The sequence below is a fragment of the Dendropsophus ebraccatus genome, chromosome 14, assembly GCF_027789765.1.
Source record: "Dendropsophus ebraccatus isolate aDenEbr1 chromosome 14, aDenEbr1.pat, whole genome shotgun sequence".
Taxonomy (NCBI): Eukaryota; Metazoa; Chordata; class Amphibia; order Anura; family Hylidae; genus Dendropsophus; species Dendropsophus ebraccatus.
This window is the reverse complement of record NC_091467.1, coordinates 50,038,165-50,064,559: the sequence shown is the minus strand read 5'-3', so window position 1 is coordinate 50,064,559 and position 26,395 is coordinate 50,038,165. Positions and strand designations below refer to the sequence as shown.

Below are 26,395 nucleotides of genomic sequence, written 5' to 3'. Positions count from 1 at the left end.
CTTATCATCAAGACTAAAGTATACTGTATTTTCCTGTATCAAGTATCTTCACAGTAAACAAGAGTGTATTTAATTTAACAAGACTCTGTAATTCTTCACTAAGCACCCACACAGCAATCACAGATTCCTTGGGTTATCTTCCCTTTCTGTAAGTGGCAGTGCCAAGAGTCCAGGTGGGTCACTACTCCACTCCGGACCACCGTGACAATTGCCCAAGGGTACCCCAAACAGCCCGGCAGGTCACTGTCCACAGGGGAAAAAGGTGTAGCCAGCCCACTCACAATAAAAGCAGGTGTGCCACCATACCTGTGTGCCCAACCGGCACTGGCGTCACAACATTTAACTACCGGGCAGGGCTATATCTCGGCAGACCACTTCACTAGTGGGGTCACACTGTTCCACCCAACCAGTGACTGGCCGTCTGTCACTGCTCACCGGCAGGGCAGCACCTACACGGTAATACCACGCTGTACAACCAAGTGCTATACAGCCACACCGAGCATACACCCCACATACATACCTAGTGCACTGCTGTGTGATCTGGCAAAGTCAGCTCCCAGTCGCTGCTGTGTCTTCAGGCTTCTGCCCCCCCCCCCCTCCGTATGTCAATCATTCTATGCTATTACTCGATACTATACTCCATAGTGTAATCCATAGCCTCTACTGCTCCATAGTGTAGTCCATAGCCCCTATTACTTCATAGTGTAGTCCGTAGCCTCTATTACTCCATAGTGTTCTCCATAGCCTCTGTTATTCCACAGTGTGCGCCATAGCCTCTATTACTCCACAGTGTGCTCCATAGCCTCTATTACTCCATAGTGTAACCCATAGCCTCTATTACTCCATAGTGTATTCCATAGCCTCTACTGCTCCATAGTGTAGTCCATAGCCTCTATTACTCCATAGTGTAGTCCATGGTCTCTATTACTCCATAGTGTATTCCATAGCCTCTATTACTCCATAGTGTTTTCCATAGCCTCTATTACTCTATAGTGTAATCCATAGCCTCTATTACTCCATTGTGTGTTCTATAGACTCTAATACTCTGTAGTGTATTCCATAGCCTCTATTACTCCATAGTGTATTCCATAGCCTCTATTACTCCATAGTGTAGTCCATAGCCTCTGTTACTCCACAGTGTACTCCATAGCCTCTATTACTCAATAGTGTAGTCCATAGCCTCTATTATTCCATAATGTAGTCCATAGCCTCTATTACTCCATAGTGTAATCCATAGCCTCTGTTACTCCACAGTGTACTCCATAGCCTCTATTACTCCACAGTGTGCTTCATAGCCTTTATTACTCCATAGTGTTATCCATAGCCTCTATTACTCCATAGTGTATACCATAGCCTCTATTACTCTATAGTGTAATCCATAGCCTCTATTACTCCATAGTGTATTCCATAGCCTCTATTACTCTGTAGTGTAATCCATAGCCTCTATTACTCCATTGTGTATTCCACAGCCTCTATTACTCTGTAGTGTAATCCATAGTCTCTATTACTCTGTAGGGTAACCCATAGCCTCTATTACTCTGTAGGGTAACCCATAGCCACTATTACTCCATAGTGTATTCCATAGCCTCTATTACTGTATAGTGTATTCCATAGCCTCTATTACTTTATAGTGTGCTCCATAGACTCTATTACGCAGCACACTATGATCTACATGAACCAAGTCTGTTTCCTGGATAGTCAAGGTAAAGTGAATATTCAAACAAAATGAAAGGATCGGCTCAGCCTCTGCAATGTATGTGAGCGCGTGGAGTAATATCGCGGGCCGTCTCCCGTGCAAAGATGCATGTGAAATAAAGTTTACAAGTTTTTACGGAGCACGCCCTCCCGAGGAAGCGATAGACGTGAAAACGTGCGTTAGGGGGATCTGGTGGCGGTGGCATAAGTTTACATCATAATGGGTGGGTTCTGTTAATGTTTATTTGAGATCATATATGTGTATTGGGAGACCGGTACTAAGACTCCTTGTAGGGGCGCCGTGAGATAGGTAGTTAACCATACACAATATTGTGAGATTTATGAATCTATCTCCCCATGAATTACTTTTTTGTACATGTCATCTTTTGTAATACATGCCATTTTTTTGCACACTGCCACTTTTCATCCTGGTCTGTTTCTTTGTTGTTTTTTAGTGTTTGTGTATTATTTTTCTAATAAAGTACATGGTTTTTATGGGAACTAGCCTCAGTGTTTTTTCAGTATACAAGTTTTTACGGAGCTGGGAGCCACTACTTCCTATTTTGAAGTGAATATTGCCTGACATCTCCAGATTTGTACATTTACTGCAATCTTTCATCAAATATGCTGTAACCTATGACCCCCAACTTCCTCTTCAAGTTATGTTTAACCTCTACGACCCCAAAATACAATACTTTATGTTGTATGTACAACAAAACTGTCAAGAATGACAAAGGGCTTGTGGCTATAGTTCACCAACCGAACCTGCTCATTTTTTCTTATTTTGGCATTTATAAGGCTTTTTACGCTCAGGTGTGTAGGTGGGGGGTGCCGCAGTAGCTGTCCCAGGTGTCTGTGGAGGATTCTGTAGTAGCAAAGTAACAGATAGGGTTTATTTAAAAACAAGAATGAAGGACAAGGCACTATTATATCTGTAAAGTGGGGTGCTCAACCCAATATGACATGAAAAAATCATATAGATCAACAAACAAAGAAAAAGCCATGTCACACATACAAGGGTGGCACGTCCCCAGAAAAAATGATGGAATAGACTGTATGTGAAAGTGAAAAATAATACAGATTTTATTAGTACACAAAAACTACGAAGTGCAAAACATACATAATAAAATCAATTAAAACCACAGCATACAAAGGCCCATGTTGAATGGACATGGAGCCAGGACATACCGACATGTATAAATATTATGACCCCCCTATGGCTAATGATATTGACTCACAACCAAAATGGTGTAAAAATATCAGAGTGTAAGCAATGATGTCTGTATAAATGACTAAACTCTATGGACACAAAACAACAAATGATAACAAAAAAAAAGGGGATAGAAAAAGATATGGGAGCCAAATGAATAAATCAAATATCACCAGAGGGGGAGTCCATGTCAGGGTCCGAGACCCTGGGTTTCTCGGACCCTGACATGGACTCCCCCTCTGGTGATATTTGATTTATTCATTTGGCTCCCATATCTTTTTCTATCCCCTTTTTTTTGTTATCATTTGTTGTTTTGTGTCCATAGAGTTTAGTAATTTATAGAGACATCATTGCTTACACTCTGATATTTTACACCATTTTGGTTGTGAGTCAATATCATTAGCCATAGGGGGGTCATAATATTTATACATGTTGGTATGTCCTGGCTCCATGTCCATTCAACATGGGCCTTTGTATGCTGTGGTTTTAATTGATTTTATTATGTATGTTTTGCACTTTGTAGTTTTTGTGTACTAATAAAATCTGTATTATTTTTCACTTTCACATACAGTCTATTCCATCATTTTTTCTGGGTACGTGCCACCCTTGTATGTGAGATAGGGTTTATTTTACAATACCTGTAATGTATAGCACTCTCCATACCCGTCAGACACCTTCAATTTACCTCCTTACATAGCTTTAGATGGAGGTGGTATAGGTCACTTAGTCCCAGTCCCAGTCTGCTATGTCTCAGCATCACTCAGTAGGTAACTGATAAAAGATGGAGAACCATAAACAGTTTACTATCCCTATGTACAGACATGAGGAATGTGTTAAAACCTTCTTCGGAAATTGTCTCTGAAGTATGTTGTAGGTGGGTGACACATTTTACCTGGAGCCAAAATTTGGACAGCCTAGAGGATGTACCGCATGTCTCAGATGTGGCCCAAGAGTTTCACATACTGTAGCAGGGCTTAGGAGCGGTGGCTAGGTACTATAGTAATAACATTCTTATGATGCGTGAATAGTGATGTGGTGTGTGAGTCATGACAATATTTTACCTGATTCTGAAAATGAGCACAAGGTAAAATACATGAATACCCGAATCATATACGATACTTGGTAAGGTCACCAACATGTAAGATATTGTGCCCAGGGCAGGCTATGGCTTTTTGGAAAATGTTCACACTACGTATAAATTTATTAAACAACGGCTGTAGTTGCAGATTTGCAACCACGGCCATTATTTAATAAATTGACCTATCACATTCATTACTATGGAATCCCGTCCGGAGTGTATATACTCTGTATAGACTCCGGCTGGGATTCCTAGCGGCCGCACCGAAAGCTGACTATTCATTATATAGCGCCCGCACAAGACTGACATAGCAGACAATGTCGGCTATGGTTATTTGGAATATGGGCAAACCCAAATGCGCCCGCATCTCAATTAAAAAGAAATTAAGTTAATCATTTCCGTCCGGGATAAACTTTACTGACACCGGCCGTTCTGTGGCACGGCTGTGTCACAGAACGGCCGGTGTCTTACAGCGAGTGAACCGGGCCTGATATATATCCTAGCAGATTTTAAGCCCCTATTACATGGGGCGATTGAAAGGAGCAAACAAGCGCCGACCTGTCAGGTCAGCGCTCACTTGCTCTTTGTTCCTTGCTCGCTGCCAGCGCTATTACACGTGCTGGAAGCGAGCGGGTAAGTGCAAGGGGGCCGAGGGGGGGACTACCCAGGTGATCACTAGATCGTCCGGGCAGCCCATAGAAGATAGCGGCAGTCTGCTGCTGCCACCGCTCCTGTTCCACGAAGAGACAGCAGCATATAGTTGCTATCTTGGTCATTACAGTTTCAACATCTTGAAAAACAATGATCAGCGGATATCGTGCATGTCAACTGAATGTTGTCTTCTTTTATACGAAACAATTATCAGCCGACAATAGCTTTGTGTAATAGGGTCTTTAGGGGTTCCAAACATTGCAACATCCTGTTATCTCAAGGACGGGGACCCCTGCCTCTTGTTAGAACAGTGCGGCAGCTCGCACATTAGCGTTTTTGCTATATTCATTCTTCATGACATTTGGAGAAAACAAACGATCATGGGGGGTCGAATGGTTAAAACCCTGTGATCAGCTAGTTCCACAGGATAAGGGATAACTTTCTCAAATAGCAATATTAATACCTTTTCATTGCAGAGCTACACTGTAAACCATTTAACTCTGACTGATTAGCATTGAAGGATTGGGGCCTCATTTACAATAGACTTGTGGAGCTATCAGTGTTTTGCATTCATGGCTCCTTCCAAACTCTATTTGATGTGCAGATTTGAGCAGATAGAATAGGATAGGTAGAATGCTGGGTGTTGTGTAAATATCACACTCCTGGCTGGTGGCAACAGGGTGGTCTTATCTGATGGGGTTACCTTCACTCTTCATTGCCCCTGGCAGGTTTTTATGGTTTGTATCACACATATCTACAATAGTGCAGGAACTAAGTAAATAATAGTGAAGGAACATCTGCATCAAGTGTTCAGTCATGAAAACAGTGCGCTCGGGGGAGCGCACTGATTGGCTGAGCGGTCAAGTCGAGAATCCCCGAAGCAAGCCAGAGCGGGGAGGAGGTGATGTATGCGGTGGGGGGTTAAAGGCGCCTTCACGTACATAGTCCCAGCAGGATGTAAATCCCGCTGCCAGTGTGTTTCCTCATAGAAAGCCATCGGCATAGGATCCGCAGCGGATTTCGCAGCGTAAAATCCACTGCAGATCAGTCCATGTAAATTTACCCTGAGGCTGGGTTCACACGTATATTTCAGGCAGTATTGTGGTCCTCATATTGCAACCAAAACCAGGAGTGGATTAAAAACACAGAAAGGCTCTGTTCACACAATGTTGAAATTGAGTGGATGGCCGCCATTTAATGGCAAATATTTGCTGTTATTTTAAAACAACGGCTGTTATATTGAAATAATAGCAGTTATTTACTGTTATATGGCGGCCATCCACTCAATTTTAACATTGTGTGAACAGAGGCTTTCTGTGTTTTTAATCCACTCCTGGTTTTGGTTGCAATATGAGGACCACAATACTGACTGAAATATACGTAGTGTGAACCCAGCCTTAGGGGTATTTCTAGCTCAACTAACATATTATACCTGTAGGGCTTGTCAAGTTAAAGCGGGTTTTAAAGGGGGTTCAGCTCTTTAAACTTTACCTGCAGAGTTGGTCTCCCGCCTATTCTCCAAGGATGGGTGCATGAAGACACAGCTTAAACTGACAAACAAGACTCGTGCGGTGTCACCCCCAACGCCAGAGGAACATTTTAACAATAACAAATCCGACAATCTGTAACACTTATAACACGGTGTGTGACATATTACATGTGGAGGAACAAGAAAACAAATTGCAAACACTGAGAAGCACATAGTTCTGTGTATAATTTGTCAGCACATTTTTAAGCCAAAAACCTTTAGATATCCAGATATCTCTAGAATCACAGATTTGCTGAAGGCGAGACAGTGGCACATCCTGAGGAAGATACATCCATCATCCAGATTGGCACTGTGCAGAGATTATACTACTGTCATGTGTGAAAGTCATAGAATACAGGACAACGTGATACAACAATCCTTGAAATTTGAGCAGTACATACTGAAGGTTATGGTGATGTAGGTGATGTATTAAGATGTCATATACTAGAATTCAGAGAGGGATAGGGACATTGTGTGATGAGTAGTGCTACAATGGAGCATAATGTGACCCCTATTTTGAGAAATGTATGTTTTTGGCCATAATCTCATTAAACCTATTCAGAACCACAAAGCTGTGAGCCATATGTGGCTACCGAGCCATTGTTAGAGGCCACTAATTATTAAAATGGTGCACCAGGAGTTTTGAATAAATCCTCAGCACAACTACAAAACCTGTAACAGTACTGTGCAAAGATTTCAGGCAGGTGCGGACACAAATGCTGCAGAGTAAGAATGATTAAAAAATAGTCCTAACCTCTACCCGACCCATGATGTACATTTACAGCATGGGTTAGGTTAAACAGTATGATGCAGGCTTAGGAATCGGGTCGATACCATGCCTAGTAATGACCCACATTGGAGATCATTTCACTGTTTAGATGCTGCAGTAAAAAGTGATCATGGCGTTTACAATTTTGCAAGCTGTCATTTGTGTTCAGCATGTCTGACTGGCACCCCTATAATGCTCTTGCAGTGTGCTGCGGCCCTGTGTCTTTTGCAGACTTTAGCCGTAATTAGTCATTTAACTACCGTCAAGATGTCCATCATTGCATTAACACAATGAAACTCCGTGTGCAAAGATACCCTGAGCTATGTAAGCAATTAAATATTGATGATGATTTAAACCCCTCCACTATTAAAAATGCAAACCACTCCACTTTTCCCATTCCCCCCCCCCCCCCAAAAAAACAACAATTTGGTATTGCCGTCTGTAGAATTGTCCGAACTATTTAACCCTCTGCAAGACCGAGTCCACTGATGTACGGATGTCCGGGCCAAATTAGTGCAATGTTCCTCCTCGCTTTCTAAGAGCCGTGGCACTTTTATTTTTCACCTACAGGGATGGTTGGTGTGTCATTATTATGATATATAATATGTTTATTTATTTATTTTATATTTTTATTTTTATAATGGGCAAGGAGGTATATTAACCCCTTAAGGTCAAAGACAGTTTTCGTTTTGGCGCTTTTGCTTTTTCCACTTTATGTTTAAAAGGCCATAGCGCTTGCATCTTTTTACCTAGAGACCCACATGAGCCCTTATTTTTTGCGACACCAATTGAACTTTGTAATGACAGACTTTATTTTCCAATAAAATATGCTGCGAAACCGAAAAAAAAATCATTTGCGCTGTCAAATTAAAAAAAAGGAATTTGTTTTCATTTCAGGGAGTTTCGTGTCTACCCTGGGGTAAAACTGTCTTGTTATATATGATTCTCAAGTCGTTACAATTACAACGATATGTCACATGTATAACTTTTATTTTATTTGATGGCTTTTAAAAAATTCAAACCATTTTTAAAGGGGTAGTGCGGCGCTAATCATTTATTCACAAATTAACACAAATTACAAAGTTATACAACTTTGTAATGTGTGTTATGTATGTGAATGGCCCCCTTCCCCGTGTCCCCCCCCCCCCACGATAGACCCGGAAGTGTTGGTGCATTATACTTTCCGTATTCGGGTCGACCCCCATCCGCCATCTTGGGACAATGACGTCGTCTTCGGGAGGCCGGCCGAACTGCTCCATCCATCCCTCATGCCGGCCCCCCAATGCCGCGTCACCAGCTGCTTAGCCGCGATTCCATCTTATTGGCTCACTTTTGCCTGTACAGAATCAGGAATATGCATTTCTACAGATCTACTTCAAGGGATGATCAGGTATGGCTGGGGTATAGGGGGCAGTCAGATGGCCACTGCATCCTCTGCATCCTTCACAGGATGGATCAGTTCAAAGAGAAAATATTATTATTCAACATCAAACAAACCTTCTTGTTAAATCTAACAAAACAATGGAAACTGCAGTTCAATGTTTCCAAATGTAAAATAATGTACTTGGGGAGGAGAAATCCTCAATCTGAGTATCATATTGGCAGTTCTGTGTTGGCAAAAACTGTAGAGAAGAATTTAGGGGTAGTGATTTCTGAGAGGCTTAGTATGCTGGGCTGTATACTGTAGCTAGAGGTATAGCCAGTAGGAAGATTGTGATCCCACTTCATAGAGCTCTAGTGAGGCCACATCTGGAATACTGTGTACTGGAATACTGGAGACCTCACCTTAAAAAAGGGATATTAATAAGATAGAAAAGGTTCAAATACAAAAGTGGTGGAGGGTGTAAGGCATAAAACATATTAGGAAAGACTTAAGGAGTTGAATCTGTATAGTCTGGAAGAAAGAAGAGAAAGGGGGGACATGATTGAAACCTATAAGTATGTTATAGGACTAAATAAGGTTCAAGAGGGAAGTGTTTTTAGGAAAAAAAAACTGAACTCAAGAACAAGAGGAATTAGTGAGAAGTTAGTTGGCGAAAAGAACAGAAGCAACATGAGAAAATATTACTTCACTGAAAGAGTAGTAGATGCACTGAACAAACTTCCAGCGAATGTGGTTGGCAAATCTACAAAAACTGAATGTAAACCTGCCTGGGTTAAACATATATCTATCCTAAAATAATAAGAAGGGAAATACCAAAAGGGCAGACTAGATGGGCCAGGTGGTCTTTTTTGGCCACAATCTTCTATGTTTCTATGAGCTTTTCCCATTGAGAGTCAACTGGTACACCTTGCAGGGGTTTTGTGCTAAATATAGGACCTGTCTGCTGCCTTGTATATACTTGTATTCCTCATGAAATAACAAATTTTAGAACCCTGCTGTCCTCTTGCATAGTTATCGAAATGAATGACTATATCGACAACAGGGTGTTCCCATACTCCTTTTCAATGGGATTTAATAATGTGTCTGAAAAGTCTATTAAGGCTGCGTTCACACATAACGGATCTGCTGCGGATCCCAGCCATGCACATTCAGTTGCGACTTTTTCCGCAGCCCGCCCCGTTAACCCCCCGGTCGCCAGAGCCTATACTTTACATGGTCCCCGCTCCGGCTTGCTTCGGGCCTCCTGGTGTCTTCACGTCCCGCTCTGCCAATCAGCGTGCTGCGGCGGGGCAGCACACTGATTGGCCGAGCAGGACGTGCTGGGAGCCCCGAAGCAAGTTGGAGCGGGGACCATGTGAAGTATAGGTTCTGGCGGCCGGGGGGTTAACGGGGCGGGCTGCGGAAAAACTCGCAGCGGGATGTGCATCCTGCTGCGAGTTTGTCTGCCCATAGGGTGTACAGGGCAGGGATCCACAGCGGGTCTCGCCGCGGATTCGCAACGAGAAACACGCTGCGTATCTGTTACGTGTGAACGCTGTTGAAATTGGACACTATTCCTGCTAGATACAGTTTTGTACAGTATAACGTCAGGAGTGGTATTTACTTTACGAACATACACTTCATATACTCGGATCCTATACAGAGCTACAGGTATACAGGTGATACTGAAAATGAAGACATTTTGTCATGTGTTGAAAAACAAGTGATACTCAGAAACAAAGTTTTATTATGACTCACATAGAAAGAAAATTCCCTGGTAGCACAATTGCCCGGAGGTAGAAACACAAACTGTATATCATCATACATTCATGAATGTCAAGCAAGGTTATACCAATAGATCACTACTTCATAGGTAAAATAAACATTAGTATCCAAGCTGCTGTCCGAATGTATTACAAATTTTTTCAGGGTACATTGTGGGGGTTTCACAAGAGAATGGATCAGCTGTGCCGGATTCAGTCCCTACCAGCGCAGGCACCTTGACACATCTGTATGAAAGAATGATGACTGTATTTTCCTGTGTATAAGACTACTTTTTAATCTTCTCAAAAGTCAGGGGTCTTCTTATACACCGGGTGTCTTCCTATAGGGCAGGTGCTGAAAAACTTCAGAACTGGACTGGAGAATCTGTGGTCAGCGCATATGGTGGGGGGAGCTAAAAAATGGACGCATCCTCGCCACATGTGGTGGTCGCATGAAGGGCAGTGCAAGCTGCAACCATCCGGGGTAAGAAAAAAAGAGATACTGTAGAGTGGTGCTGTGCCCAGAAAAACACACCTCTTACCACGTCTGGCCACCCTTGTATCCTACTGGTAGTACCTTACCTCCTTCTCTGCCTCTCAGTTCTCACTGCTATCTGATTTTTTTTATTAGAAAAAAGGGAAAATTGGCCGCACATCTATGACTCTATTCACACTGGCTCCTATCTGCCCAGTTGTAGGCTTATTCAGCCCAGGAGAGGCCATTGCTAGTGTGAAAATGCTAGAGTAGGGACCATGTCTCGAGGACGCCTTAACGTTGGCGACATGGTACACTCTGTTTGATCAAATAGTTTGCTAAGATCCTCACTTTTTAATATCTACAGAGCAGGTGTTTACCATGTGTATGCTGGGAGGAGTATATACGGTAAGCCCTTGCACCTGTGGGTTGCTGCTGCACCTTCTGTTTTTTTGTCTGATTTTTTTATTACATTTTATTTGGTGTGTGTTAGAAGAGGGGTAGTCTTATACGGCAAGTATATCCCAAACTTTATATTTTAACTGGAAAAGTTGCCGGTCGTCTTATACACCCAGTCGTGTTATACACCGGAAAATACGGTAGTTCTGTGGAGCTTAATGAATTCCAGCACAATGCTGTCATAAGATATACGTATTATCATTGAGAAGTGGAAGCATTTAGAAACCACAGCAACACAGCTACCAGGTGGACAACATTTAATGTTACAGAATGGAGTCCCCAAGTGCTGGGAAGCATAGTGCAGAAACCTCCATAACTGACCAAACCTCCTATGGTATGAACATTAGCTCAAAACCCTACCATGAACTTCATGACCGAATAGTAAATGGTATGACCAAAGCCTTTGACACAGTCAACAATTTCCTCCTCCTACAAACTCTCTCATTCCATGGGGTCACAGGCTTGGCCCTCCTTATACCTCACCAACTGCACATTTAGTATCTTTAACTTGCACTCCACCTGCACTCACTGTTGTCATTCCCCAAGGCTCTGTGGACCTCTACTCTTTTACATCTATACTTTAGGTATGAGGCAGATCATAGAATCTTATCACTTCAAGTACCATTTCTATGCTGATGAAATCACTTTTACCTCTCCAATCCGAATGTCACCTCTCTGCTTTTCAGGATCTTGGCGTGTTTATCTTCCGTCTATCTTTCAAATTCTTTCTGTCTTTCCCTCTTTCTTCCAAATTCATTATATTTCTTCCATCTTGTTCCCCCTTTACCACTTAATCAATCACAGTCAATGGCTGCACTTTCTCCTGTGTAACACAAGTCCCACTGCTTCCACTGCCATTCTAACCGCACATCCAGACCAATACCACCTCCTGCTGCCTCCATTTCAAAAACATTTCTCGGATCCGCTCTTTCCATAACTCTGACTGAACAAAACTGCTGGTACATGCCCACATCATCGTCCAATGCCACACTTCACGCAAACTCTGTCTGTGCTCTCCCCATGTCCGCTCCTCACACAACTGTCTCCAAGATTTTGACCCTGCTTCCCCAATACTATGGGACTCACCACAGCAACAATCATCATAACCTTTAAAAGAAACTTGAAAGCTCATCTTTTTATGGTGCTGCTTCCCTTAACTAGCTTGTAAGCCCTTGCAGGTAGGGTCATCCCTCTGTATTTACCTACAGTCTGTCAGTTACATTGTTCATGTTTATAGTACTTGAGTTTCTGTTATGACATGTATTTTTTACTCCTTATCATACGTACACAGCCCTGGAACCAAGAGGGATCTAAAAATAATAATTATTATAATAGTGTAGCCTCCAGCAGTGGATGGAAAGTGGATCCAAGGAGAAAGGTGTTTTTTCTTTAAAGTGTACCTGTCATAGAGACATATCAAAAGTTTTGATCGGTCCAGGTCTGAGTGTTCATATCAGAAGAACGAGCAGGGAGAGGACAGCTCCGTGTTCCAAAAAAAGAGTTGGGTTCATAATGGAGCACTATGGAGCCGAACACTTTTTTTCTTACACTGCAGCACGGTCCTCTCGCCGCTTGTCCTCTAGATCTGTACCGATCAAAACTATGGTACTTTTATGACCATGATACTCTATTCTTGGTGTGCAATCTAGAACCAGAGGAAAATCAAGCAACTTTACAAGAAATGGACTTATGGCTGCCTAACCTGTCCACGTTTTGTTTTATACTGTACTTACTATTATGATGTGTTTTTTCCCCCCAAAAGGGGATAGACTTTAGACTTCCTAAGAAGCAATGGCACAATCATGAGGTGGCAAAGTTTCGGCCACAGGGCATAAACATATTGCACATTGAAACCACCAGTGTGACACAGTTTCACAATTGTTTCACACAGGGCAAGCTTTTGCAGATTCTGTGAGAATTATTGGATTTCATGAGTCTAATGGTGTGCTTACACAGAGATTTATCTGACAGATTATTGAAGGCAAAGCCAGGAATGGAGTCCAATAGAGGAGAAATCTCAGTCTTTCCTTTATGACCTGTTCTCGGTTTATAGTCTGTTCCTGGCTTTGGCTTCAAAAATCTGTCAGATAAATCTCTCTGTGTAAACACACCCTAACTCTACAATAACTTCCAGATGCTCAAATGGCTCTCCATATTCTCAGCTAATTAAGCTTTACAACCCATTTGTTTCTATGTTTTTGTTACACCTTTACTTAAGAATACTATACGTTGCGCAAATTTAGACTTCTATTAGACTTGTAAAACTCTCAGAAAAACATATCTGAAGAACACTAAATCTCTTAATCTTCAAACCCAATCTCTAAAAACATGTTATTCTATACAACCGTTTCATAAATCAGTGAAGCAACATATTTTTTGCAATCTTTACACCTCTTCACATTTTCTGACATATCATAGGGATGATCACATCAGTGAGGAACTATGGTATAGGACTGGGCAGCCATCTTATATTGTTGTATTTTAACAGCATTTTAAGATATCCTTTACAACAAGCACCATGGACACGAGAAATAATGAACAGGACCTGTGCCATATAGATGGATGAGAAAGGCTCCTGGGTGTGCTCAGTGACCTTTATAGAGGTCATTCTATAAGATGGGGCAGATGAGTTGTGAGGAGTGCTTCTGTTATCTATATGCTGTCATCACCTGTTGCTGTACTCCTGTCTATATACTGGTGTTACCTATCAGTGTATTACAGTGTTATCTATATACTGCTGTCACTGTACTCCTGCTTACATTATCTACATACTGTGCATATACGATAGACTGTTATCTATATACTGGTGTCATCTGTCACTGTGTAGCTGTATAAGATATCTATACACTGCTTCACCTGTCACTGTACTCCTGTCTGTTATCTATATACTGCTGTAACCTGTGACTGTGCTCCTGACTCTGTTATCTATATACAGGTATCATCTGTCACTGTGCTCCAGTATTTGTTAACTATATCCTGGTGTCACCTACCTCTGTACTCCTGTCTATGTTATCTATATGCGATGCCCGGGCCCCTAGGGGCCACTCCACTGAGAGGTGTTGTTGCGGGCAGGAACCGGGGCAGCTGCTAGCTAGAGGGTTGTCACGATTTAGGCACGAGGGGTCACAGCTGGAAACCGGGCTCCTGACCGAGCGGAGACTAGGCATGCGATTCTTCGTTGTCCTTAGTCAGGGCACCTATCATCACACCAATGCCAAGGTTCAGAAACAACGGTACTCTCCGGATGCAACCGGGAATAAGGCAAACTTGGATAAGGCAGAGTAATGGGTGATGCTGCAATAGGCTGTGAGAGTAGCGTGCTGAATGATGGGAGTAGTAGTGATATGGAAGTTGAGATGCTGGAAGGAATGAGACTTGGATGAATACTTGCTGTAGATGAAATGGAATGATGAGGAAAATAACGGAAAGCGACACCCAGATGAGGATCTTGAAACTTGAGACAGGAACACAGCCAGTGGATGGTAGCAGCAGAGCACACTGACCTCTCTCCTGGCAGTGGAGAGAGACCACACACACCCTTCTTCCCTGAAGGTGGGAAGAAGACAGACTGAGGTAGGACAGGAAGTCACATGGTAACCCCAGCCAAAACTCGATGACTATTGGGGCTACCATGGCAACAGGGCACAGTCATGTAATACACCAGCCTTTGCATCATCACCATTTGGGCATATACAGGAGAATATACATGAGACATGAGCATAACAGCAAACCTGAATACTGCAGGGGGTACACAATACACAGTTGCAGTGGACCATAGCTTTCCAGAACAGGAATAGTTATAATAAAAGTGTAAAGATAGAATAGCAAACAAAATGGCCTGTTCTGGGACACTGCATATATAGTAATTATCTTACTTTCATTCTCGCACACTTTCCGGGATACTAGTAGTTAAAGTGACACTGTCACCCCCTATTTGCATTTTGACTGCTCTCCACAGGTGTAAAGGGTAAATGTTGCAGCTTTCATTACTTATTTTATATTATACCTCATGGTGCTTGTTCTGGTAAAAAGTCGTTTTTATCACCTGTGGATTGATATATGTGGGCGGGGCCTCTCAGCCTATGTGCCACATCGCTCCACCCCTAGCACCACTTAGCCCCGCCCCATCCGTGATGTCATCGCCGCATGCCGCATAGTTTATAAGTTTCTACATAATAGTCCACGCTAACCAGTGTCCTTCTCGCTTCTGCCTGGTCCCCACAGCCGCCAATGGATCTTCAGAGCTGGTCTCGGAAATGATAAGCCGCTCAGCCAATAACCCCCCGAGACAGGACCACCATGGCCAGCAACTGGCTGAGGGGCCTGTCACAGCAGGCAGAAGTGAGAGGAACACTGGGGACTTTTATCGCTAACGATATATACACAGCCCTTGCTGCACGACTATCGAGCCATGTAATAGGCTCAGTAATCTAGCAGATCGGCGCTTGCTTACATTAGTGATCAGGCCGTGTAATAAAGCCCTTATTGAAGAACCCCACTGAGACCATGGGTTCAAATTAGCACATTTGAAAATTGGCATACCAGCCAAACCAAGTTATTACATGTTTTTCTCCTAATTTTTTCCTTGATAATACTGTTTGAGAACTGAACTGTTTGAGTTCCGAGCAGTTTGAGAACCGAGGTACCACTGTATATATAAAATGATTTATTTATTTTGGAGCTATTATTTTTTAGCACATAGATATTGGAATTTATATATTCTTTTTAATGCGTGTGTAAGGCTAAGGCCACACTGTTTAACATATCTGTTTTATGCAAAATAAACAGATGCAAAAATGGATAGTAAAAACGGATCCAGTTGTATACCATCTTGCAGGATCCATTTTCCATTCACTTAAAACAAAAAAAAAAAACAATACTTTTTATTGTGTTTTAATTGTAAATGTATGCAAAATTGTAATTGACCACGTTTTTCTGTATGTTAAATGGATATAGTGAAACGGATGCAAAAACAGTAGTGACATAGGAGATTTGGTAGCTAAGGTTAGTGACATAGGAGGTTTGGTAGGTAAGGATAGTGACATAAGAGAAGGTTTTGTAAGTAAGGATAGTGACATAGAAGGTTTGGTAGGTAAGGTTAGTGACATAGGAGAAGGTTTGGTAAGGTTAGTGACATAGGAAAAGGCTTGGTAGGTAAGGTTTGCTTCTTTGCTGATGACACAAAAGTGTACAATAGGGTTGATATTCCTGGAGGTGTATGTAATATGAAAAATGATTTAGCTTCACTAGATATGTGCTCAAAATAATGGAAACTGCAGTTTAATGTTTCCAAATGTAAAAAAATGCACTTAAGGAGAAGGAATCCTCTGAGTATCATAACAGCAGTTCTGTGTTAGCAAAAGCTTCAGGAGAGAAGGATTTTGGGGTAGTGATTACACCTCACAATGAGCCACCAGTGCAACTACAGGTAAGTGATAGAAAAAGCTAATCATATGCTGGGCTGTATAGCTAGAGGTAGAACCAGTAGGAAGAGGGAGATTGTATTCCCGCTGTATAGAGCTCTAGCGAGACCACATCTACAATACTGTGTCCAGTTATGAAGACCTCACCTGGACAGTCTGACGCATATAACCATGAGTCAGGAAAGACTTAAGGGGGTTATCTGGCACTCACACATTTTCACCATGTTGCTGCCATATAAGAAACCATAAGGAACATGTTATGCTTACCTCTCCACAATACATTGGTGTGACCATGCAGTCGCCGGTCGCCGATGTCAGGTAAGTATATATCACTGAAATATTCCCTGCAGCCCCAGTTTTGGTGGTTTCAAAACTGGGACAGACAGATAAGCAATGCTATCTAATTCTGCAAGTATATCATATCGTATATGATATACTTTATTAACCCATTAACTATCTAAGCCTTCTTTGACATGTTAAGATAAATGGTTACAATTAGTTTATACTATTTTTCAGTTCAGTTCTTAAGGCCCTATTCCACGGGCCAACGAGAGGAGCAAACAAGCGCTGTCAGCGCTCATTTGCTCCTCGTTCTTGCTCACTGCCGCTGCTATTCCACGTGGCAGCAGCGAGCTGGTGAGTGCGGGAGGGGCCGCAGGGAGGCTGCCCGGGTGATCGCTAGATCGTCCGTGCAGCCCATAGAGGATAGCGTCGGTCTGCTGCCGCGGCTCCTATTTCGCTGAACAGATCGCTGCGATATCAGTTGTATGAAAGACAAACAACGCAACGATCAGCGCACATGAACGATGTCGGCTGATCGATGTCTACTATTCCACAGGACGATTATCGGCCGTAACGAATACAGACAATAATCATTCCTTGGAATAGGGCCTTTACGTTGAGAAATGTCATTGAGGTTTATCCAAGCAGATTGAGTATGTTTATCTATAAAATAAACCAACAAAATAGAAGCTTATTTCTTAAAAGGTGATAAATATACAATGACATGTATAAATGTAACATATTTATACGTATGCACACTGTAATACTAGGTGGAGTCACTATTTAACAATTCTTAGTTAATTCTAATCTTGGGTGTAACAAAGTGTAAGTTTTCCCTACTTATTTAATAAGCCAGGAGTGGGTGTCTTTTACTTATTTCACTAAGAGGTTTGGGTTGCTGCAAGGCAAACTCCAAGAGAGTAAGTCACTTTAGCGAATCTAGCCTCCGTAATAGCAGCATACATTATGCATGTACCGTGAGAAACACGTAGGTAATAAATCTCACTTGTCAAACCAAGGTATTCACAGGCAAAAAAGACTAACTCATTAAAATGTGTCTCCAGGAGAAAGAGTAAAACAACATTTTCTATAGACTCTCAATGCTACTTTCGGTGTTGTCTGTGAGTATAGAAGGAACCATCAACTTGTAAACCTTTTGCATTCTTTTCTGAAATGCTTCAGTCCTTGGTCTTTGTCCTTACTAACAAGGATCATAAGAAGATGATAAGGAGAAGGATGATGAGAAGAGGAAAATAGCAAAAATAGCACCACCTCTTTCCTCAGGCTGTGTGTGGTATCACAATTCAGCTCCATTCACTTCAATGGAACTGAGCTGCAAAACCCCACCCAAACTAAAAAAAAACTACTCTATAATTGTCAGCATTACAGGGACATGTTCTCCAGATACAATGGCATAGATCTTTTTTGTAAATAAGCTAACAAGCGTGATGGTTTCAGATAACACTAGGTGGCACAAACATGGTGGTTGCAGTACACAGTTTGTAACAAATATGAAGAAATTCTGAGAGGTATCGAGAACTCTGCAGATTACACAACTCTACTCAATACTTGGGAGCACAGGAGAGGGGGTTATTATTGCTTGGGGGACACAGGCGGGGGGGGGTTATCAATACTTAGGGTGACAGGGGGGATTCTTACTAATTGAGGCAGAGGAGGTAGATTATTACTACTTGAGGGGCACATGAAGGGGGATTATATTTTGAGGGCAAAGAAGCGGGAATTTTAATAGTGGAGGTGCAGAAGGGATCTTATTAAATTTTAGGGCAAAAAGGGAAGTATTTATTGCATTGAAGAACAAAAGGGGCTAATTACTGTGTGGGTCTTAAATAGAAGGAATTATTTATGTTTTGGGAACCATGGATGGGGAATTTATATAGGGGCGAGGAAAGTGCTGGAAACATGTTTGTCTGATAGATGCTGCAGAGACAAGTCGCGGCTAAAAGAAGTATTCATAATAAAAAAAAAAAAATGGGTAAAAAATGTAATTAAGCAAATGTGTAAAAATTCTATGATTTAAAATAATACTGTCAGCCCTGCCCTCACTCTGTGTGCGGTTCTCCACACTATCCACAAGCTTAGATGCTGCACAATCCATATATATCTTTATAAAACTTGTTTGTCTTCATTCTGCTATAAAATCGCTTTCGGTGGACAGTGTCACCTAGGCGAGGCTTCATAGCAATTGAGCCCTCTCTCGCAAATGGGAGAGGGGTTTCAACTGTTGTAAAGCCTCGCCTTGGTGACACTGTCCACCAATTAAATTAAAGGAGAAGTCCGGTGAAAATTTTTTATTAAAGTATTATATTGCCCCCCCCAAAGGTTATACAAATAAACAATATACAATTATTACGGGAAATGCTTATAAAGTGCTTTTTTTCCCTGCACTTACTACTGTATCAAGGCTTCACTTCCTGGATAACATGGTGATGTCACGACCCGACTCCCAGAGCTGTATGGGCTGTGGCTGCTGGAGAGGATGATGGCAGGGGGAAACTGAGGGACACTGAGCATCCCACTGCCATCATCCTCTCCAGCAGCCACAGCCCGCACAGCTCTGGGAGTCGGGTCGTTACATCACCATTTTATCCAGGAAGTGAAGCCTTGATGCAGTAGTAAGTGCAGGGAAAAAAAGCACTTTATGTGCATTTCCTGTAATACGTGTATATTGGTGATTTGTATAACTTTTGGGGGGCAATACAATACTTTAATAAAAAAAAATTTGCCTGACTTCTCCTTTAAGCTATTTTGCTAACTGTCGGACTCTAAGGATCATTGAGAAGATCCTCATGAGATATCCAGATTGGGACTGCTATGCTGACATCTGAACTTTGGGAGCATACATCATTGACAACTTGGCTTTTATATTGCTATAGGACTCTGCTTAGCTACATGAAGTCGCTAAGCAGAGTCCTATATCGTCCATTCTGACGCCTACTTTCTGATCTCAGGGACAGCTTGACATAGTAGTTCATAATTCTGTAGTCGTTTTGAAAATATTAATAGTAAAATAGATGAACAATGGCAACTCACCAATGTAGAGCGGAATACGATGCTTTATTACAGGAAAAGAGCAGTGAACAAGCAAAAGGTGCGTTCCACAGATTAGAGCGACAGCGTTTCGCGCTTGCGCGCTTCAACTGGCTCACATAATCTACGTCATACAGCTGGCGCAGCTTTATGCGTACGCTGTAGCGATTGTCATGGTTACCATATTAACTCCATATGTACCAACCAAAATGTGGACACGCCATACAAAGTAGTATAATACATATAATATAAACAGTTTAAAACCATTACAAAAGAAATACAAAGATGAACAACAGACAACTATATAAAGATACTCATGTCATTTTTATCATTGAGTCCTAGAGCTCCTAGGGCTCCTGTTCTCATAATCCACCAGGACTCCCGCTTCAGCAACCGCTGATGGCGGGCTCCTCCATCACTAGAAGGTTTCACAATTTCCAGACCTAGAAATTTAAGGACACCTTTATCACCATTATGTTCCTCAATTACGTGATTTATCAAGCGTGTACAGCCTACTCCTGTCCGGATAGAATTACAATGTTCTCTGAACCTAATAAACAATTTTCTAATGGTTTTACCTATGTAGAAGCGACCGCAGGGGCACAGGATGGCATAGACCACAAAACTAGATCTACAAGTAATAAGTTGTCTAACTTGCCATCCTGTGCCTCCTACGGTCACATCCCTTCCCTCCTGCATATGGTTACAAAAGGAACAAAACCCACATCTATGGTTACCTTTAGGGGCGCTGTTTTCCAACCAATTTCTGTGTCTTTTATTGCTAATGGTGTTAAGAGTGGCAAGTGAGTCCCTAATTGTACGTGTACGTCTATATGAAAAGATGGGCTGTCTCATAGCGATTTCTTTGACATCTTCATCACTTTCTATTAGGTGCCAATGTTTTCTGATCGCGTTCTGGATTACCTGGTTCATTTCTGTATATCTAAAAGAAAACACAAATCTCCTATCTCCCCTTCTTCTCTTTTTATATTTCACCACCTGTTCTCTTGATTGCACTCCCAGAGATTGTTGCAATTGGTTTATGCCCGCAATCAGGTGGAATATGAAAGAATTACCACCGATCTATGTAAAGCCAAGCTGGAACTGCGCACAAGACAATCAGAGGAACAAGCAGCTGTGTTTCTGTCCAAATTGGATAAAAAAACTATTGCTACACAAAAGGAGGTTAAAGAAAAGAAAATGGATAAATTTTTGCGAGATAAGATTGATTTCGACTTGGGAAGAGTCTTTGATTGGAATAACAAAAAACAAAAACGTAAAAATAACAAACCAAAAAAACGTAGTGGTGACTACTGGACTACTGACTCTGACTCCAGTGTTCCAGAGGAAAACACAGGGGGGTATCAGCAACAAGGGGCCCGTCCTAAAGTGGGGCCATCTGTCCCTTTAGGAAATGCACCAGAAGGGGCCGCAGGAAAAAGACCCCCACGTTGGCACCAGGGCCAGAAAAGGAAGCAAGTCACATGGACTCACTAATTAATGCGGGTACGAACTGTCAACCTAATGTGATTAATTTGACTAACATTGATTTATCTGCAGATTGTTTGTCGGTTTTAGCCAAAGGTTTAAACTTCTGTATTGCTGAAAACTTTAATGCCACCCAGTTTGAAATAGACTTATTTAGAGGGATAAGGAAAATTAATCTTTGTAAGTTTTTTTCTAAAAAACCTAAAAACCCAATGCGTAGACAGATGCCCAAATGCTTATGGAATTAACTAATGAAGTGGTGAGGGATCCGGACTCTCCCATTGAGGTGGGTGAATTTGAGGGAGGTAATAAATCACAATTTTGTCCCCCGATTATACCAGGGGGCCCCTTAGACTTTTTTTGCACCTTAGTCTTGAATGATGTTAAGGCCCTACTCTACCCACCTTGTACTGACAACCTCTCGGCTAGTGAGAAGCGGGCCTTGTCTTGGCTTTCCTCTCACCCTGATTTGGTGGTGAGGAAGGCAGACAAAGGTGGAAACACAGTCGTCCTTAGTCGCTTTTACTATCAAGAAGAGGCAATGCGCCTCCTGGGTGATAGATTAGTGTATCTGCCTCTAAAAGAGGATCCTACTCAGAAATACTCTAACCAGTTACAATCCCTACTTAGGAGATCGGTGGAGTCAGGTGCCATCTCTAAACGCTGTGCGGAGAAACTGTTTTATACATATCCCCGTAAGCCATCTTGGTATTTATTGCCTAAAATCCACAAGTCACCGAGCCGACCCCCTGGTCGCCCCATTGTGGCGGGGATCGGCTCGGTGACGGAGGGATTATCAAAATATATTGACTGGTTGTTGCGCCCCATACTACAAGATATTCCCGCTTACCTGAAAGATACAGGTGACTTCTTACAAACCTTGCAAGACATTACATGGCAGGAGGGTAACAGTTTAGTCTCCGTGGACGTGGAGGGCCTGTACACCCGCATCCCTCAGGATGCGGGGGTACAGGCCGTCCGTGAAGTCCTCGGAGACATTGGTAAGCTTGCCCTTTATGTTGATTTTGTTGGTGAGGCTTTGGAGTTTATCCTTTCCCATAATGCATTTAGGTTTCAAGAAAAGTGGTTTAAACAAATATCAGGAGTCGCTATGGGGACCCCAGTTGCATGTTCTTTGGCTAATATATTTTTGGCCGTATTTGAGAAGAGATTTATCTTCTCACTGACCAATGAATTCATTAAGTACATCGTCACATATAAACGTTTTATGGACGACGTGTTATCATTTGGTCAGGGTCGAAGGAACAATTTACATCCTTTATGGAGTATTTGAATAAAGATGCTAAAATGAATATGGCATTTACGTCCGTTTATGGAGGTGACACACTGGACTTCTTGGACGTGCGGGTTAGGGTGGAAGATGGACAACTTATTACATCGGGTTTTCGTAAACCCACCGCTACGAATGCGTTGTTGCATTTTGACAGCTTCCACCCCCCGCACGTCAAGAGGTCAATTCCCTACAGTCAATTCTTGCGACTTCGTCGCTTGAATAGCACTGAGGAAGGTTTTTTGACACAGGCTCAAGAATTATCTACTAGGTTAGAGGAAAGAGGCTACCCTGCTACCATTGTAAGAGAAGCGAAAAATAGGGCAGCAAGGCAATCAAGAGAACAGGTGGTGAAATATAAAAAGAGAAGAAGGGGAGATAGGAGATTTGTGTTTTCTTTTAGATATACAGAAATGAACCAGGTAATCCAGAACGCGATCAGAAAACATTGGCACCTAATAGAAAGTGATGAAGATGTCAAAGAAATCGCTATGAAACAGCCCATCTTTTCATATAGAAGTACACGTACAATTAGGGACTCACTTGCCACTCTTAACACCATTAGCAATAAAAGACACAGAAATTGGTTGGAAAACAGCGCCCCTAAAGGTAACCATAGATGTGGGTTTTGTTCCTTTTGTAACCATATGCAGGAGGGAAGGGATGTGACCGTAGGAGGCACAGGATGGCAAGTTAGACAACTTATTACTTGTAGATCTAGTTTTGTGGTCTATGCCATCCTGTGCCCCTGCGGTCGCTTCTACATAGGTAAAACCATTAGAAAATTGTTTATTAGGTTCAGAGAACATTGTAATTCTATCCGGACAGGAGTAGGCTGTACACGCTTGATAAATCACGTAATTGAGGAACATAATGGTGATAAAGGTGTCCTTAAATTTCTAGGTCTGGAAATTGTGAAACCTTCTAGTGATGGAGGAGCCCGCCATCAGCGGTTGCTGAAGCGGGAGTCCTGGTGGATTATGAGAACAGGAGCCCTAGGAGCTCTAGGACTCAATGATAAAAATGACATGAGTATCTTTATATAGTTGTCTGTTGTTCATCTTTGTATTTCTTTTGTAATGGTTTTAAACTGTTTATATTATATGTATTATACTACTTTGTATGGCGTGTCCACATTTTGGTTGGTACATATGGAGTTAATATGGTAACCATGACAACAGCTACAGCGTTCGCATAAAGCTGCGCCAGCTGTATGACGTAGATTATGTGAGCCAGTTGAAGCGCGCAAGCACGAAACGCTGTCGCTCTAATCTGTGGAACGCACCTTTTGCTTGTTCACTGCTCTTTTCCTGTAATAAAGCATTGTATCCCGCTCTACATTGGTGAGTTGCCATTGTTCATCTATTTTACTATTATTCTCATTGGACTTGCATGTTCAGCAGCGAGCACCACCAGAGCGGTCAAGTGGTTTAAATAGAGAAGCTGTGGGGTCAGGAGCACTGGTGACCGTAGTGCCTGCACTTTCTCCTTTTGTTATGGGTTTTGAAAATATTTATTGTTCTTACTGTTCTGCATTTTTAGTCTGATAAGGTATTTTTTGCAGTCTTACGCCCTTTTCACACATCCTGTTCCTGTCCGCAATTGCGGATCCACAGAAAAATAGGACCAATGTATTTCAATGGACCCATACACACATCCGTGTTGTGTACTGGGCTGCAATCCGTTCCGCAAAAAAAAAAGGACAGGCCCTAGTACGGACAGTAACTGACACACCCAATACAAATCTATGGGGTCCGTATTTTTTTATGGATGCAATACGGATACAATATGGACTGAATTTGCGGATTGTTACTGACTGAAATTTGCGGATTGGAAAAATATACTGACGTGTGAATAAGGCATTAGTGAAATTGAACAGTAAGACTATTTATTCTAACCGGCCATAAAATGTAAAATGTAAAATGAGTGCATGTATTGCAACATCTTAAAAAAATTAAGGTAGATATTACCTTCTATTAATAAATGCACAACAATAAAGCAGATTATTTCTGTATGGACACCTGTGGGTGGAAGACATCTTTGCTGATATGCAAAAAGGCAGGTATGGTGATCCTTATAAATATGACAGTGAATTATAAACTACTTGATAGATTCACAAACAGTAAAGGGAGACTGAAAAAATCATTACATACAATCATTAAAATGTTTTGTATTCCAACAATAGAGGGTTCTAGATTACTTTCAACTGTTGTACCATCCATGTCCACTTGGCTTGCATCCAATGGATTATCCAAAATACAAGACAGAAAGACACAAACTCAATAAAAGTGGTTTTTCAGGCAGACTTCCTTTACTGCCTCCCCTTGCAGTAAAATAAAAAAGACTCCATATAAACATCTCTCATTCCTCCACAGGGGTCGATCTTTCCATAGCACCTGTGCCACTCTGCCAGCTTCCAACAGAAAGGGAGAAAAGGCAGGACCAGAAGATCTGACAGCAGGGGCTGCAGGGAGCAAGGGAGGTGTGTATGCACTCTTATATTGTTTTAATGCACAAGAAGTTTTCCCCTTGCCCAGTAAACCCTTCAGGTTTTACAACAGGTAATGGACTTACTTCACAACTGGTTGACGTACGGCACTTTCAGAATCCTGATGGTAGGGATTACTCCCACTATTTTTACTCACAGTGTGGTTTAGGACTGATTCAATTATTCTCTCGCAAAATTTGTTAGGCTGATGAGGCCCACATTCCTGACATATTAATTCTCATCATTCACCCGTCAGTTTGTTTCTTACATACACCCTAAGGGGACAGATATTCTGTGGCTTTATCCCACATGTTGAGCACCACTTAAAAAAAACACCCATTGGGAGTAACCTGGGAAAGCTCTTCTGAGGGGATATATTGTCTCACTTTATGGCCAAGAAGAAACTATGAGTGTATACAAACAATCCACCCAGAGGTTAAAAGACACCTACCCAAACATCTTCCTAGACCAGAGGTGTCAAACTTGCGGCCCTCCAGCTGTTGCAAAGCTACAATTCCCATCATGCCCAGACAGCCTGATCTTTAGCTGTCCAGACATGATGGAAACCATAGTTTTGCGACAGCTGGAGGGCTGCAGTTTGACCTAGACCATACACAAGGAAATAAGATAGTCCTAAATAATGGCTGCCTTGCTTCTGCCAAAACTGGTAGGCCCAATGCAGCAAGTTGCATTTTGAAATCAGTGGTCACTAACATCAGAAAAGTGTTGCTAGTTCAGGGCATTGCAAGGCGGAGACTGTATAACTAAGTTGTTCCTTCATTATTTGCAATCAAGGCTTTGGATAACATTAGCTGAGGTTGGCTGAGGGATGGTACTAGCCCATACCATTACAGAGGTCTTTAGAAAAGATATATTTATGCTATGCTACATATCTGTTTTCCTTTTCTGATATCATTCACCAGCAGAAGAGTACTAGGCAAGGTTGTTCCCACTTTTATCCATTCTGGGCCTGGAGCCTCTAGCCCAACATTGTATTAACTCAAAATTTTATTAACTCTTGAACACTTAACAGTAACCTACAAGTTAGAAAAGGAGGATTCCTACAGCATACGTTTAGAGCAGGGGTTTCAAACTCAGGCCCTCCAGCTGTTCCAAAACTACAATTCCCATCATGCCCGGACAGCCAAAGATTTAGCTTTGGCTGTCCAGGCTTGATGGGAATTGTAGTTTTGCAACAGCTGGAGGGCCTGAGTTTGAAACCCCTGCTTTAAACGTATGCTGTAGGAATGAGTTTGACACTCGTGGTTTAGAGCAAACGTGAATTTATTCCCATGTTGGGGTACAAAGGGGTATGGGGTATGTTTGTTGTCAAACATACAAACAGGTTCACAGTGAGGGTATAAATACACAACTCAAGAAACCA

The 26,395-nt window shown here is 42.0% G+C and overlaps 2 protein-coding genes across 3 annotated transcripts in view; both read right to left on the bottom strand.

Moving 5' to 3' along the window:
- The window catches only part of LOC138772772 (cadherin-like protein 26), a 131,796-nt gene that overhangs the window by 99,024 nt on the left and 6,377 nt on the right, over positions 1 to 26,395 (bottom strand). The window lies entirely within an intron of this gene.
- The window catches only part of FAM217B (family with sequence similarity 217 member B), a 37,020-nt gene continuing 30,740 nt past the window's right edge, over positions 20,116 to 26,395 (bottom strand). Inside the window, exon 5 of the mRNA XM_069953430.1 lies at positions 20,116 to 20,187. The gene's annotated coding sequence lies outside the window, so the exon portion shown is untranslated. The remainder of the gene's footprint in view (positions 20,188 to 26,395) is intronic.